Source organism: Lonchura striata, chromosome Z, assembly GCF_046129695.1.
Source record: "Lonchura striata isolate bLonStr1 chromosome Z, bLonStr1.mat, whole genome shotgun sequence".
Classification (NCBI taxonomy): Eukaryota; Metazoa; Chordata; class Aves; order Passeriformes; family Estrildidae; genus Lonchura; species Lonchura striata.
The window spans coordinates 2,160,167-2,174,669 of NC_134642.1; the positions used below are offsets into that span (position 1 = coordinate 2,160,167).

The 14,503-nt window shown below is 47.6% G+C and overlaps 1 protein-coding gene across 1 annotated transcript in view; it reads left to right on the plus strand.

Annotated features, from left to right (window-relative positions):
* ZBTB7C (zinc finger and BTB domain containing 7C) overlaps nucleotides 1–14,503 on the plus strand; it is a 100,276-nt gene that overhangs the window by 65,701 nt on the left and 20,072 nt on the right. The window lies entirely within an intron of this gene.

The following is a 14,503-nucleotide window of genomic DNA, read 5'->3' on the forward strand; positions in this document are numbered from 1 at the left end:
TACATTGTACGGAAGCTCTGCTGGTTTGCACCCACTTAGCAAGCCCATAGTAGATTTAGGGGTAGGAAGGGCAGGGGATAGTCTGGGGATTGAGATTTGGGAAACCCAGGGTGAATTTCTTCTCCAGTACATTTCCCTATGCATCTCTGGGAAGTCACTTTCCTTCTTCATCTGTCAGGATGGTATCCACAAACACAGTTAATAGCCTGGCAAGAGGGATATAGGGAGAAGAGGTGCATTCCAGACAGGGAGATGCTCAAAGCCAAGCCACCCAAATCACTCTAAAAATGCAGAAGGCCCTTAAACTTGTGTTTGCTATGGGAAAAAGATGAATGAAAAATATGTGTCAAGGATACAAAGTGATGCTTAAAGGGCAGGAGTAAAGCCTTTCTGTGAGAAAAGTCCAGCTCGAGCCTGTGCTGTTTCAAATTAAGTTTTTGGTTTCCTAGAGGCAGCAGACAATGGTTCACTCAATTCTCTCCTCACTGTCATTAAAACTCGAGTGTGTTGTCTGGATATAGTATTTTGCCCTACCTTAAGAGCTCTAATCTTTTTAGGACCATTTCTTGCTGCTATCTGCAGACACTCGAAAGCCTTCTCAACCGCGGAGTGAAATACAATCCCTGTCTTGGGGAGCCTTCCCTCCCCTTTGTCTTCTGCACAGACAGAGGGAAAATTACCACTTAACAAATCTGCCAGGTCTGAAATTTTCTCCCCCTCCTCCTTCACCCCTCTTGCAGCTATCATTTGTCGGGGGTTGCTTTCTCCCAGTGCCATCTGCCTTTTGCAGGGAGATGGCGAGGAGCGTTTTATTGTTTGCTGAACAATTCCCTGCAATTTGCTGTTCACTATTTCTTTTGGGCTCCTTTAATCCCTTTTTTCACTTTCTGCTGCTTATTTTTAGCTTGCACGCCATTTGTGTTTGTTCCCCGAAACTGTTTATATTTTCTAAAGCCTCACTTTGTTGGTACTTTTTTTTCTGAGCATCCCTACTTGCATGCAAAACCCTCCCTGCCCTGCCCTGCCCTGCCCTTTTCCCCAGCACCCTGCCAGGCTGGGTGGTAGATGGAACAAGCTGTTATTCCCATCTTCTCTGGCTAGTCCTGGTTTTTTTTATCCTGGAATCCCACTCTTCTTTCATTCCCACATCATTTTGGTTTTAACCAGTGAAAATCCCAGCTGAACTGTGGAGGTGCTGAATGATGCCACCAGCACAAACCTTGCCAATCCCAGCTCCCTTTGGGTCATTTACTCTGTCCCGGTTCACTCGAACATCCTCTGGCTCTGCCAGGTTCCAAAACACTGCCAGTGATGGGCTGAGCCACCTGGTTGCTGGGCTGGTGCCACCAACCAGGGGTGTGGGCTTGAGGTTCAGCACATGGCAACCACCTGGCTTATGGGATTTGCCCAGTGGTTTGGGCTGGGAGAACCTTAAAGACCCTGCCATGGGATAGTGGACTCCTTCCACTATCCTAAGTTGCTCCAAGCCCCATCAAACCTGGTCTTGAACACTTCCACAGATCCAGGGGCAGCCACAGCTGCTCTGGGAAACCTGTGCCAGGGTGTCACCATCCTCTTTATGAAAAACTCCCTCATACCTAATCTAAATCTCCTCTTCTTTAGTTTAAAACCTTTATCCCTTGTCCTGTCACAACACCCCTGCTACACCCCATGAGAATCCATGGGGTGGCCCTGACCTGAAGCCCCTCTGAGCTTTAGGCCACCTCTATCCTTGAATAAAGATGAGCCTCAGATGAGAGCTCGTTCAGGCTGATAGTCTAGACAGAGGGCTGAGTTGGGATTTGTAAAAGCTAACATCAAATTTTGGCTCTGCCAAGGGCTTCATCAATGGCCTTTGCTAATCATCAAGTCTCTCTATTCCTCTTCTGCACAATTCGGCAATCTCTTTTTTTCTCCCACTGATTCTTTGGACCACAAGCATTTAGGAATGGGTTATTCCTTCCTTGGTCTCACTTACACAGTGCCTTTAAGGGAATGAGTATCCAGCTTGTAGCTGTAAGACACTGGTGCAGTTTAAATGGTCACTCCAATTAATAGCAAGAGTAACAATAACAGTAATTGTCGTAGTAGTAGCAGCAGTAATAGTAATAATGATAATAAAACCTTGCCCAGTAGAAACTTAGTCAAATCTGAACATGCTCTGAGCCATCATCAGTAAACAATAATATTGGGTATTTTTATTTCTTTGCTTGTATGTGTACCGGTAGGGCTATGCCTCACTCCTGTTTTTCAGTGCTGCAGCTGGAGAATTAAAATCCATCTTTTCTCCAGCCCCCTCTCAGGATTCAGAAATTGGAGCAGGAGTTTTATTATCTGTACAAACATCTCCTGATCTGCCCCAGTTGGCTGCCCTGAGGGCAAGTAGCCACATCCAGCATGACCCCCTTGTTCCTGAGCTACCCAAACTGCGTCTCCTGTACCAGCCAGGAATATATATTTCATTTGTTCCTGGTGGTCCCATCTTCTCCCTCATTAATATTGCAATAACCATTCCTCCCTGGGAACACCACCTGGCCCCAGGAAAGCTTTGAGCCTCCCTTTTTTAGGCAGGTATACAGTAACTCTACTAGCTCTATACTTCCTACAAGCTCAAAGCTATTGCCTTTTTCCTGGGATCGCTCAGAAAGCATATTTATTACAATCATCATCTCTTCTTTTTTTTCCCCCTTTTTTTTTAATGATTAGGTGTATTTGTGTTGGGAAACATAAATGATGTTGGAAAAACAACTTGAATTTCCTGACTTCAGAAATTATTAGGTGTAGGTCTGGAGACACTTTCATTTTGCTGCTTTTTTTGCTTTTCCTGGAGGTGCAACCCCAGAGCTGCATCTTTAATTGCTGTTTTTGTGAGCATCACAGCAAATGCACTGTGGTTTAGAGAGAAAAAAAAGTGGGATGTCTGTTAATAACCAACACATCTCGCTGCCGATATCTCAGACCAACAGAACAGTGTTATTTCTCCTGCCTCCTAATAACAAACTGATATTCTCTGTTGTCTTTCAACAATTGATGAGTTCTTGCTCCCATTTCCCTTTAATAAGTGCTATTTTGTTTCCATTATTACTCAATAGTAAAATCTTTTCCCGGCAACTTTACCAGAAGTAGATTTACAGCTGTGAAAATAAGCTTGGGTGTGATGAGATCTTGTCGTTTTATTATCTATTAAGTGCCTTGCATGATTTTGCTGTTATCAAAATGTAATTATGCATTTAAATAGTTCCATCATCTCTGTTTGTTGGTTTGTTTGTTGGTCTGGATTTTTTTTCCCCCTTTAGAAGGGAAATGGTGAAAAAACTCCAAAATTGATGTTTAATACAACTCAAATTATGAATGCCACTGACGTTGCTGGCCTCTTCTAGGGGAAGGGCAGAAAATACCGGCTGCAGCGGCGACGCGGATCTGCCTGGGGTGACGTTCATGTTAAGACACATCTTTGGTTTGGCTTTTTTTCCCTCACATGGGGAAAGCCATGCACATGGAAAAAGCCGTCGTTTCCTGGTTGGAGATATAGTATTTACTGATCCTTGCGCGGCGGTGGATGTGAATTGTCGTCGGAGGCTCTGGGTGTGGGCGAATCATTGTATAATGCCCACACCCTTGGGGTGGCTTAGGGTGTGGCGTTGTCTTTGCCTCACCGTGCAGTTCTAAGATGTATTATTACCCAAAAGCAACACGCCCTTCCGTGCCTCTTTTGTTTTTATTAGGGATCGCTCTGAACCAGCGCTCCCAGCACCTGGCAAAGCCACCGCTGGATGTAACTTAGGCTTGCCCAGGCTTCCCGCTGGGATTCCCTGCGGAGCAGCTCTCACCGCTGGTGCTTTGGGGTGGGAGCAGGCCAACTCAGGAACCTCCATGGGCTTGATGGCTTCTAACCAAGGGTGTCTGGCGTGGCTGAAAACCACCAGGGACTTGGGCTGGTCTTACCTAGGCTGAACTCCCAGGCAGTGCTTACCTAGACAAAGCTTTCTGTGATGAGTAGGGCTGGGAGATGGAGAGGTGGGAAAGTATTTCTGTCAGAAGTGGACAGGGCAGGAGAGGATTACCCCTTTGCAGTGGACCTGCAGCCTGATCCAGGCACTTTGACTGGAGATGCCCCATGTGAGGGATTTTGAATTAATGAGCTGCTCCACCTCAGTGTCCCAACCTCCTGGAAGCTGCCCAGTCACTTCTCCTACCTGGTGCAGGTCCTGAAGGTGGCCAACACAACCAGTTCTTTCTTCAAATGGAGCCAGTTCTTTCAAACTGTTAGGAAGGAAGTGTCACAGTTAAGAGCCCACTTGATACATCCCCATATGGCCTTTTGCAGAACACACCTCACAGATGTCACATCTTCTCCACCCTGCCACAGCCACTGTGGTGGCTCTTTCACAATCTCCAGCTCTCAGGAGCATCCCTGGTGTCAGTGGTGGCGCCCATCAGTGCTGACTCCTTTGCTCACCTTTAGGTTGCTGCCACCTCTCCAACCACCCAGCTTTCCATTTGTGAAGAGTTTTATTACCTTTTCTTGCCTGAAGCAGGGGGCCGTATTTAAATGAAACACATCCAAGGCAAACTTGCAGAGAAGTCTCACCTTTCCTGTGCTGCATGATTGAATAGGGGGGCAAAGATGCAACCCCCTTATTAAAGTAATATAATTTTCCATTTCAAATAGGAACCAGGGATGTTTTAATGATTGGGCTCATTAGGTGGACTTTCCACTTAAAGTGTCTGTCTGGCAATTAAGTCTGGGAAAAGCATGACTGATGGCCACACCTTCTGTGACTTAATGGGGAGTCTGAAGGCTGATCTTATTATCACACTGATACAGTCTGTGATAAAAAAGAATTTAAGATACTCTCCAGAGATTTATTTGCCCATTAGGCAACTGCCAGGAGAAGGTTAAGGGAACTCGTAAGGTCAAAGCTGAACAGAGGAAAGTACTAAACACTTGGGATACAGGTGTGCAAAAACAGAAGGACAAGATGAGGAGGACTAAACTCTTGGCTCCTCTAATGACCTGCCTCATGGCCTTCACCAAGTTGCTTTCTTGCTGTGTCTTCTCCAGTGTGAGCAGTTACCACCTTGTTGGGCCCTGCGGTGGCCCTTCAAATATTTGATTTAGTAGCACCATATCTTTGCCTCAGTGACACAAGTCCATGCTGTCATCCACCACTGGATGAGCATGTGGAAAAAGTTGTGTGGAGTGGAAGGAATCACAGGCAGTCAGCAGGAAAGTGGTGGTGATTAGGGCAGGGAGATGAAAAAGGCGGAATTTCTGTTCTCCTCCAAGAGGATCCTCATGGGTCCTCAGTGATTTCCTCACCTATTCTGCCTGCTTTAAAACATGACCTGCTGTAATATATTACTTAAGCATGGTGTTTAAAGGACTGGAACTTATTGTAGAGCTCACTGTGCTGGCTTCAAACCTCCTGTTGGGTGCCATTTTACTGACATTAGCTTGCCATAGCTTATCAGTGATTTTAACTCTGCTGGTGGGTTGAACGCCCCAGGATAGAGGAGCTGACTCTTCTAGCTTTGTACTTCACTTTAGCTTCCTTAAGTACAGTAGGGAAAGATAATTCAGCTAAATACGTTTCAGTACAAAATGAACGTTTTGATGACAAAAGAAGTGCTCTGTGTCTGGGTCAGTTTTGTCAGATTAATGGTGGAATTGTGAAAAAATGAAGCATTTCATTTCAGCATCTCCAAAGTGAGAATCTTGACTCTCACAGGCAGCACAGTTTGTTTAACTCAACATTTGCTGTGTTTTTTATTAAACAGATGCCTGTTTTTGAATTTAGGAAAATGTTTTGTTTCAGGTTGAGCAAGTCAATTTTTAACATTTTTCAGTTCTAGAAGGGGTAAGTCATACTCACTCCCATCATTCTCCTCCTGAAAAGCCTCCTCTGCTTCACTTTGTGTCCTTTGCAAGGGGGTCTTGCCAACTCCAGCCCTGTTTTGTCCATTAGAAAAACAGAGTCCCAGACTTCTCTTATCATCTTTCCACTTTGTCTTCTCTCTGTGCCAAATAGAGTGTTGGGAGGCAACCACCCCACCCCTAACCCCCATATACTATTTAGATTTGTGTGGAAACTAAATAATTCAATATAAAGGCATTTTCTCTATGTCTTTAAGGAATCCTTTTGAAGTTGACTCTTTTGACCTTCAAGGCCCTGCATAATTTTTTTCCTTCTCCGTTTTCCTCCTCTTTGTTGCTCCCTGTGCTCCTGTCATCTTCTCTCCTGCCTGCTTCCTTCACCTCCTCCCACCCTGCTCCATGACTCCGTGTGTTATCTGCTGCCCGCGCTTGAAGCACGCAGTGGCTGGTGCAGCCAGCGTCCTCCTCTGCCCCACAAGCCCCTCTCTGTGAGGAGCCTCTCCTGCCCACCCTTTTCTCTCCAGATGATGTTTTACCTGCACTCTTTCCACCCCTCAAATTGCTTTTTTTTATCTCCCTCCCATTGGGAAACGTTCAATTAGGGGACCTGCCTTAATCTTCTGGCTGGCCAAGTGCAATACGTCCACCCACAGCTTTCAGCAGGGGATGGGCTCCCTTCCCTCTCTCTGGACAGAAGTAGGGCTCCACCCTCCCGTGCTTATGGCCTTGTAACTGTGTGAGTTTCCTGAGCTGAATCCACACCGTGTCCATCCCCCGTGACTTCTCTGCTGGCCTCGTGGTCTCCCTGCAGGTGGTTGTAGGGTTGTGTGTTCCCACACTGCCCAGCACGCAGTGGGGTCCTGCATCCCCTGACCAGACTCTGCAATTCACAGAGTTAGGAGTGGTTCAATTAAAGAGGTTTCAGACAGTGAAAAAAACTACAAATGTTTAGTCAATGTGTAGGAATTGCTAGAGAGTCTCAGTTTTACAACTTCAGGGAGTGTTTCTCTCTGTTTTGACAGGAGTTGCAGCATTCCTGGGGTGAACAGGACTATCACAGAATCATAGATTGGTTTGAAAGGGACTTCTAAAGCTCACTTAATCCAACCCCCTGCCATGGTCGGGGATACCTTCCCCTATCCGAGGTTGCTTTAAACCCTGTCCAACTTGAGCTTTTTCAGGGATGGGGAAGCCACAGTTCCTCTGGGGAAACCTGTCCCAGGGCCTCACCACCCTCAGTGTAAAGAATTTCTTCCTTCTTTCTGGCTTCAATGGGATAAGCAGTCTTCCCTCTAATGAGTAAATATAGCTCTGAATAAAGGATGTGTACACATGCACACACACATATTTCACGGAGATATTTAGGCATGGGAGTGCTGGTACTGGAGGGGAGGCAAAGCTCTCACCCTGCATTTATCTGGGCAAGGTCATCCTGCTTATTCACCAGGAGGGAGGAATATGGATTTGCTCCTGGTGGAGGTAAATATTCACAGTGATTTCATGAGAACTTGCACTCCTCCTGCAACAAACGTGTGAGCTGAGAAAGGGCAGCAGGGGTGAGCTGCACAAGGAGCTGCTCCCCCTCCTCGCCAGGGTGCAGAGTTCGTTTTTCCACTGACGCATCCCTGACAAACGCCCAACGAGAGCTGGCATGGGCAGCCAAGTGATTGTGTTGTCACAGCAAAGACTAGTGAAAGAAGAGCAAGATTTACATCGTGGCTGCTGGAGAGAAATGGCCCAATGCCAGGAGTCATGCAGGCATGGCTGATACTGTCTTCAGCCTTCTGCCAAGTGTGGGCTGGATGGTGGCTGATGTGAAATGGGCTGCACAGTCCTGGTCCAGCTCTTGGTGGGCATGGTTCCACATCACAGAAACCAGCCATGCAGTTGACGCTTTCACTTACAGGCTTAGCAGAAAGATGAGTTGCTGAATTGGCCCTGAAGTTGGAAAAAAATTAAAAATCCAAAGAATTTTGCAGCAGGAGAAGCTCAGCCTTCTACCAGGGAAGCAGATGACCCCAGAAAGCCCAGCACACACAGACACAACTGTGGTGATGGGTTTAATATGTTCAAAAGCAGTGAGGGTAGGGCTTCAAGTTGCTCTGTGGAGATGTGGCCTCAGGTGCAGGTTGCCTGCATACCTGTGGTTGTGTTATTTCATCTGCTCTGTGCCTTGGCTCCCTGTCTGCATAACTGGAGCACAGAGTCAGGGAATGGTTTTGGTGGAAAGAGCCTTTGAATACTCCTGATCCAACTTCCACCTCTCAGTCAGGCTCATGATTTTGTGTGGTTGAGTTTTGAGCATCTCCGGGGATACAAATCCCAGCATTTCTCTGGCTTCATGGTTCAAGGTTTGACCAGCCTCTTACTAAGAAATGTTTTTCTTATGTCTGATTTAAACTTGCTTTGCTGAAACTTCTGCCCCGACTTCTTGTGTTCTGAGGACAGTCTGATTCCTTCTTCTCTGTAGTTTTGCATTAGGTAGGTTGGTAGGTAGATGAAAAAAAGCGATTCCCCCTTCACATGTCTTCTCTGGGCTGAACAAAACTCTCTCTTCTCACCTCGTGTGCTCCAGCTCCCTGACCATCTTGGTGCCTCCACAATGACAGTGTCTTCTGGAGACTCCAAAGTGGACACAGTTCTCCAGCTGTGGTCTCACAAGTGATGAATGGAACAGAAGGTTCACATCCCTCGACCCCTGGGCACCGCTTTTGTTCCTTCAGCTGAGCGTGTGCCTGGCCATCTTCAGTGCAAAGAAGTGCCACTGAGTTCTGGGCACCTTCTTGGCCACCAGGTCTTTGCCTACAAGGTGTCTCTCTAGACAAATGTGGGTAATTGCTTCCTCTGAGGTGGGGTGAGTGGGAAATGCCAGAGTCTTGGCAGAGTTTGGCAGGTTGTCCATAAAAATGCAGGGTCAGGGGGATCAGATGTGGCAAGATCTTGACCGTGTTATGTTCCCATCTACATCAAGAATCAAGCATGGCTCAAATTTCTTCCTTAAAAGATTGAAGCCTGCTAACTGCAGAGAGGTGAGGTAGCTGTAGGAGCTGGAAAGCACTGTAGAAAGGATGAGGGCACACAGAAACACTTTTTCTTTGGTCTCAGGCTTGTTCAGAGGAGGTGCAGCTCATGTAGCCACTGTGGTTGCTGATTCAGTACCTGCCCTGTGAATATAATAAGAAGATTTCTGTCTCCGCCATTGCCCATCCATCACCTTTCACAAGCCTAGGAGCAAAGGAAGAATAAAAGGAGTAACAAGAAAATAAAGAAACACTGCAGCCAGAAAGCTGTCCTCTGTGTTTCACAATTCTATTAATTATGCCCTTTCCTTCCTCTTTAATCGCCAGGCATATAAAATATGCTTGCAGCAGAATCATATCCTTCCATTAAAGTTTCAGAAGAGAAATACAGGTCCCATCTGCCTGTTTAGCAAAGCAGGGCAGTGCACAACCATTTCTTTCCTTTCCGCCCTCCCCTCAAAATCTACTTTATGGCAGGAGTTTTCTCTTTTAGGACTGGCTGTTTATTTCATTTTCTAATTTCAGCATGCGCTTCCTGAAGCAGTCTCCTCTTTGTTCTTACATGGGTCTTCCTCCAAAGCCTTCACACTCAAATGCACCTGAAGAGCAGAGGTCCAGTCTGCCCTTGGTGAAGGTCAGAGGAGAAAGAAGGTCTTCTTGGACTTGAGCAGGGTTCTTGGGGGTGCATTTCTGCTCTGCTGACAGGGCAGACACTGTCTGAACAGCAGGAGTTAGCAATAGTGAGAATTATTAAACTGGACTGTGGAGGCAGACATGAGCATTGCTGCCCATCCCTGTTTGCTCCTGAGGATATTAATTTTTATTTTGTGTTGTTCTGGAGTCGGGATGGGCATAGGATCTTAGGGCTGTGTTGCCTGCATGACAGAAAAGTGAGTGTGGTGTTGTCCCCATTCACATGGGAGCTGTCCCCATGACCCCCTGTGCAAAGGGCAGGGAGAGGAGGCTGCTTTGAGGTGCATCCTTCCTCTGTGTGTGGTGTGGGCTCGTCCTGGGGCACCTGTGACACAGTCCATGCCTGGTTGTGCATGTGAACACAGCTGGCTTACAGTTTTGGGAAGCAGTGATGGATGAGAGGGCACAACAGCCTCCATTTCTAGTTCATCCCACTGGGTCTCCATGGAATCAAACAGTGGGTTGGTTTAGAAGAGCTTTTAAAGGCCATCCAGTGCCACTCCTGCCGTGGACAGGGACACCTTCCACTAGCCCAGGGTGCTCCGAGCCCCATCCAACCTGGCCTTGGGCATTCCCAGGGATCCAGGGACAGCCACAGCTGCTCTGGGCACCCTGTGCCAGGGCCTGCCCACCCTCCCAGCCAGCAATTCCCAATTCCCAATATCCCATCTGTGCCTGCCCTCTGGCAGTGGGAGCCATTCCCTGTGTGCTGTCCCTGCCTGCCTTGTCCCCAGTCCCTGTGCAGCTCTCCTGGAGCCCCTTGAGGCCCTGGCAGGGGCTCTGAGCTCTCCCTGGAGCTTCTCTTGTGCAGGGGAACAGCCCCAGCTCTGCCAGGCTGGCTCCAGAGCAGAGGGGCTCCATCCTCCTGATAATTTTTGTGGTGTTCTCAGTACCTGCTCAGTGTCTCATCATGGGCTGCACAAGACATGTGCAAAACTGGCTTGAACCATTATTTATAGCACTGCAGCCTTAGAAATCTCTCCTATCCAGCAGAAGGACATGTACCTCCTTTTTTTACCATAAAACCTCATTTTTATTCAGTGGCATTCAGAGCAGAGTGGATCCAGAGGGCTGGGGCTGTGTGTCTGGTTTTTCTGTGCCTGGAGATTTACACCCGCACTCCTGCTGCCATTAAAGGTGCCCTGCTCCAAGTATAAATCAGACTGTTCTCCAGTAGATGTTTTATGTGTTTCCCAGAAGTCGTGTGCAGAGGTAGGAAGGACCCACTGCAAATTTTGCACTGGCTTTTGGGGGCTTTCTTGAATGCTGCTGGGGGAAAACAACCACAGGGGATTTATATTCCCTTTTCCTGAAGGCTTCACCATAGAAGAGGCTTCTTTTTTTTTTTTCTTTTTTTTTTCTTTTTTTTTTTTTTTTTTACCACCTTGGGCAAGAAGCTGTTTGGTTTGATTTAGGTTCAAATTTTATTTTTAAGCAAAATATGAGAAACACAGGAGAGGAAACCGCACTCTGTTCCTTAAAATTAGTGGAGAAAAGACAGGGATACAAAAATATTCTCTGATGCATGCATTTGATGAGCATGTACCTTGGCTAACACAGCATTGAGGAGCTCTGGGTGTCCAACAGGATTGCACCTTTTCATCTAAAGGTGTTTTGTTTAGTTTTTTTTTTAATAAGGATTCAGCTCCTAGGCTTACAATGTCCTGTAGTCCATGTCTGTGTATAAAATGTCAGCAGCTCACATTGGGCTCTGATTCTGCAATACCACTTGGAAAAGGGAGTTAGGGTGTTGAAACCAAACCCATCTCAGACCTCAGCCTTCCATTGCTTACATGGAGGTGATAAAAAGGCATGGAAGGCAACTTTTCACATGGACAGATAGTGATAGAACAAGGAGGAGTGGCTTAAAAATGCCAGGGAGTAGGATTAGTTTGGACTTTGGGAAGAAATTCTTTCCTGTGAGGGTGGTGGAACCCTGGCACAGGGTCCCCAGAGAAGCTGTGGCCGCCCCATCCCTGGAGTGTCCAAGGCCAGGTTGAACTGGGCTTGGAGCAACCTGGGATAGTAGAAGTGGCAGGGTGTGGCTCTTGGTGATCTTTAATGTTCTTTCCATCCCAAACCACTCTGTGAGTCTCATGACCTACCTGAGGGAGCCTGTGTTCAAGGCCATGACTTGGGGAAAAAGGAAAAAGCAAAAAGGAAAAAGGAAAGTTGTGGGTAATTTGGCCATCCACCTTCCTTTTATCCATGACCCTGTAAGACAAGAATCTCTTCTGGATTTTTAACTTTCCATACTTTTCCTCCCCTGATTCAGTGCTCAGACTTCAACAACTATGGAGGAAGACTCCAAAACCCCCTTTTTTACTCTCCACAAAAGCTGGACCCGCCAGCAACCACCTGGGCAGGGGGAGCAGCCCAGCTCTGGGCCGCATCTGAGCTGTGCTCGCACACACGCCCACAGCACCATTACCTTGTAATTAAATCTCTTTTTCCCCGCCTGGAAGGATCCTGCTATAAACAAGGGTTTTCTCTAACCATAATTGCGCCCGGCGGAGGGCACAGCTCTGCAATAACTCAGGGCTTTGTTCTGCCAGCGGGGAGCCGGTCCCTCTGCCTGTCCTCAGGTATGCCAGCAATGCCAGCGGAACTCCCCACGACCTGACATGAGTCCCAGGGCAGGGCTTGCAAACACAGGCAGTGGTCAAAATGGGGCTTAAGTGCCTTTATAAATATTTTGAAGAGCTACCTTGGAAAAGGAAAGTCCCCGGTGTGCTGCGGTGCTGGTGTTTCATCCAGCGCTGGTGCGCGGCTTTGAAGTGTGGTGTGAGCAAGCTGCTGGGCTCCTGCCCATCCCTGGGAAGGACTGGGTGAACAAAAATATACATATCTGTACATTTAAAACCATGCAAGATGTTGTATCCACACCCCTTTTGGTCGTGTGTCTTCGTGGACAAATGGGAGGGTAGAAATGAATGTGCTGCGAGGGGCATTTCTGTTCGTGTGATGGATGCATGGAACAACATCATGCAGGTTAGAGAGAGCCACAGGTGGGAGGTGGGTGGGTGAATAGAGAGGTAGATGCTTCCAAGTGTCTGTTTTTTTTGTAGCCCCTTACCTGAGGAGTTTTCCTCTCCTAGAGAGTAACCACTGCAATATATTTAACCAGGGGCTGTCGTTCATTTGTGCTGTGGAGGGAGATGCAAAGTACAGACAGTGAGATGGCAGGAAAAATGAGGTGGAATGCTGGTATTTTCCCACCCAGGACAAAAAGTAGGTCCTAGGATAGTGTGATGGGTTCCACATGTGTGCTGTTGCTCTTCAGAACATTGCCCAACCGTAAACACACACCCAGAGCATCCTCCAGTCCTTCGCTCAGGAGGTGAATCAAACCTGCACCCTGGGAAGAGTACAAAGAAGCAGCCATGTGTTCCCCACACACGTGCAGTGCCCTTTTCCAGCCCACAAGGCCTTGGTGTTGCTCTTGTGTTAGACATCTGGTTGTTTCGGGGTTTTTATTCTTCTTTTAGGTGTAAAAAAGCAAGAGCAAAGCAGCTGCTCCATAAGATAATCTTTGTAGAAGCTGAGAGCCAAACACCCAGATGTGTGGATATCACTGAAGAATTTGGGTGGGAAATGTCGATTCCACCCCCCTGCCATGGGCAGGGACATCTTCCACTGTCCCAGGCTGCTCCAAGCCCCATCTAGCCTGGCCTTGGACACTTCCAGGGATCCAGGGACAGCTCTGGGCACCCTGTGCCAGGGCCTGCCCACCCTCCCAGCCAGCAATTCCTAATTCCCAATCTCCCATCTGTGCCTGCCCTCTGGCAGTGGGAGCCATTCCCTGTGTGCTGTCCCTGCCTGCCTTGTCCCCAGTCCCTGTGCAGCTCTCCTGGAGCCCCTTGAGGCCCTGGAAAAGGCTCTGAGATCTCCATGGAGCTTCTCTTCTCCAGGCCAAACATCCCCAGCTCTCTCAGTCTGTCTCAACGTGTCACAATGAGCTGCAAGGTTGATCTGTAGCATCCTGTCAGTTTCTCTGGAAGTTGTAGCACTTTATCTGGACCAGCCTAGTTAGTCTTGTACCATTTCCCCCTAAGCAGATGCAGTCAACGCTGTACAGATGTTGCCTTATGCACCCAGCTGTGCCACTGGAAGATATGCCTCTCTTCTGCAGTTTGCTGCTGGAACCATACTCCAGGAGCACCAGCCAAGTTCTCTTCACCCAGCTGCCCGTAGCAGGTTGGAAGAAATCTGATTGCTGTTTTTTCCTGGCAGAAATTGTTTTTTTTCTTAACACCTTAAAGGCTGAGCTTTGTGGAGCAGTTACCTCTGGCCTAGTAGTGGATGACAAGCTGGGGTTCCTTTCTTATGGCTCTAGCACATCTTGGATCATCAGAGAGCATCTCTCCTCAGTCTTGAAGTGCTCTGTAGGGGCATATGTGTGAAAGGGGATCCTGTGCCTTGATAAAAGATGGTTTCTCAATGGTGTAGCTATCTTCATTCTGCTCTCCATATCCCATCCCTGGAAGTGGTCCAGATCATATTGGATGGAGCCCGTAGCAACCTGGTCTAGGGGAAGGTGTCCCTGCCCATGATAGGGCTTGGAATGGGATGAGCTTTAAGGTCCCTCCAAACCATTCTAGGATTTGTGAGCTTCACGGTGGGTCCAGCACAGAATCCCAGTGAAATTCAGATCACTCTGCAAGTCTGTCCTGCAGACCACTGTAATGTCCTCATCCTCTTTGTCCTGGTGCAAATCCAGAACAACATCAGTTAAATCCCTGGAGTCAATCCAGAAGTACAGCAAGATAAATAAGAATACATTTCACCCAGAAAAGCCCCCCGAAAAATGTTCAATTCAGTTACAGCAAGGCCAAGTTGAGGCTGCAGGCAGTGCCCTGTAATTCAGTGACTCCTTTGGACATCCCCTTTGAGTTGAGGCATGTGAGCAGCT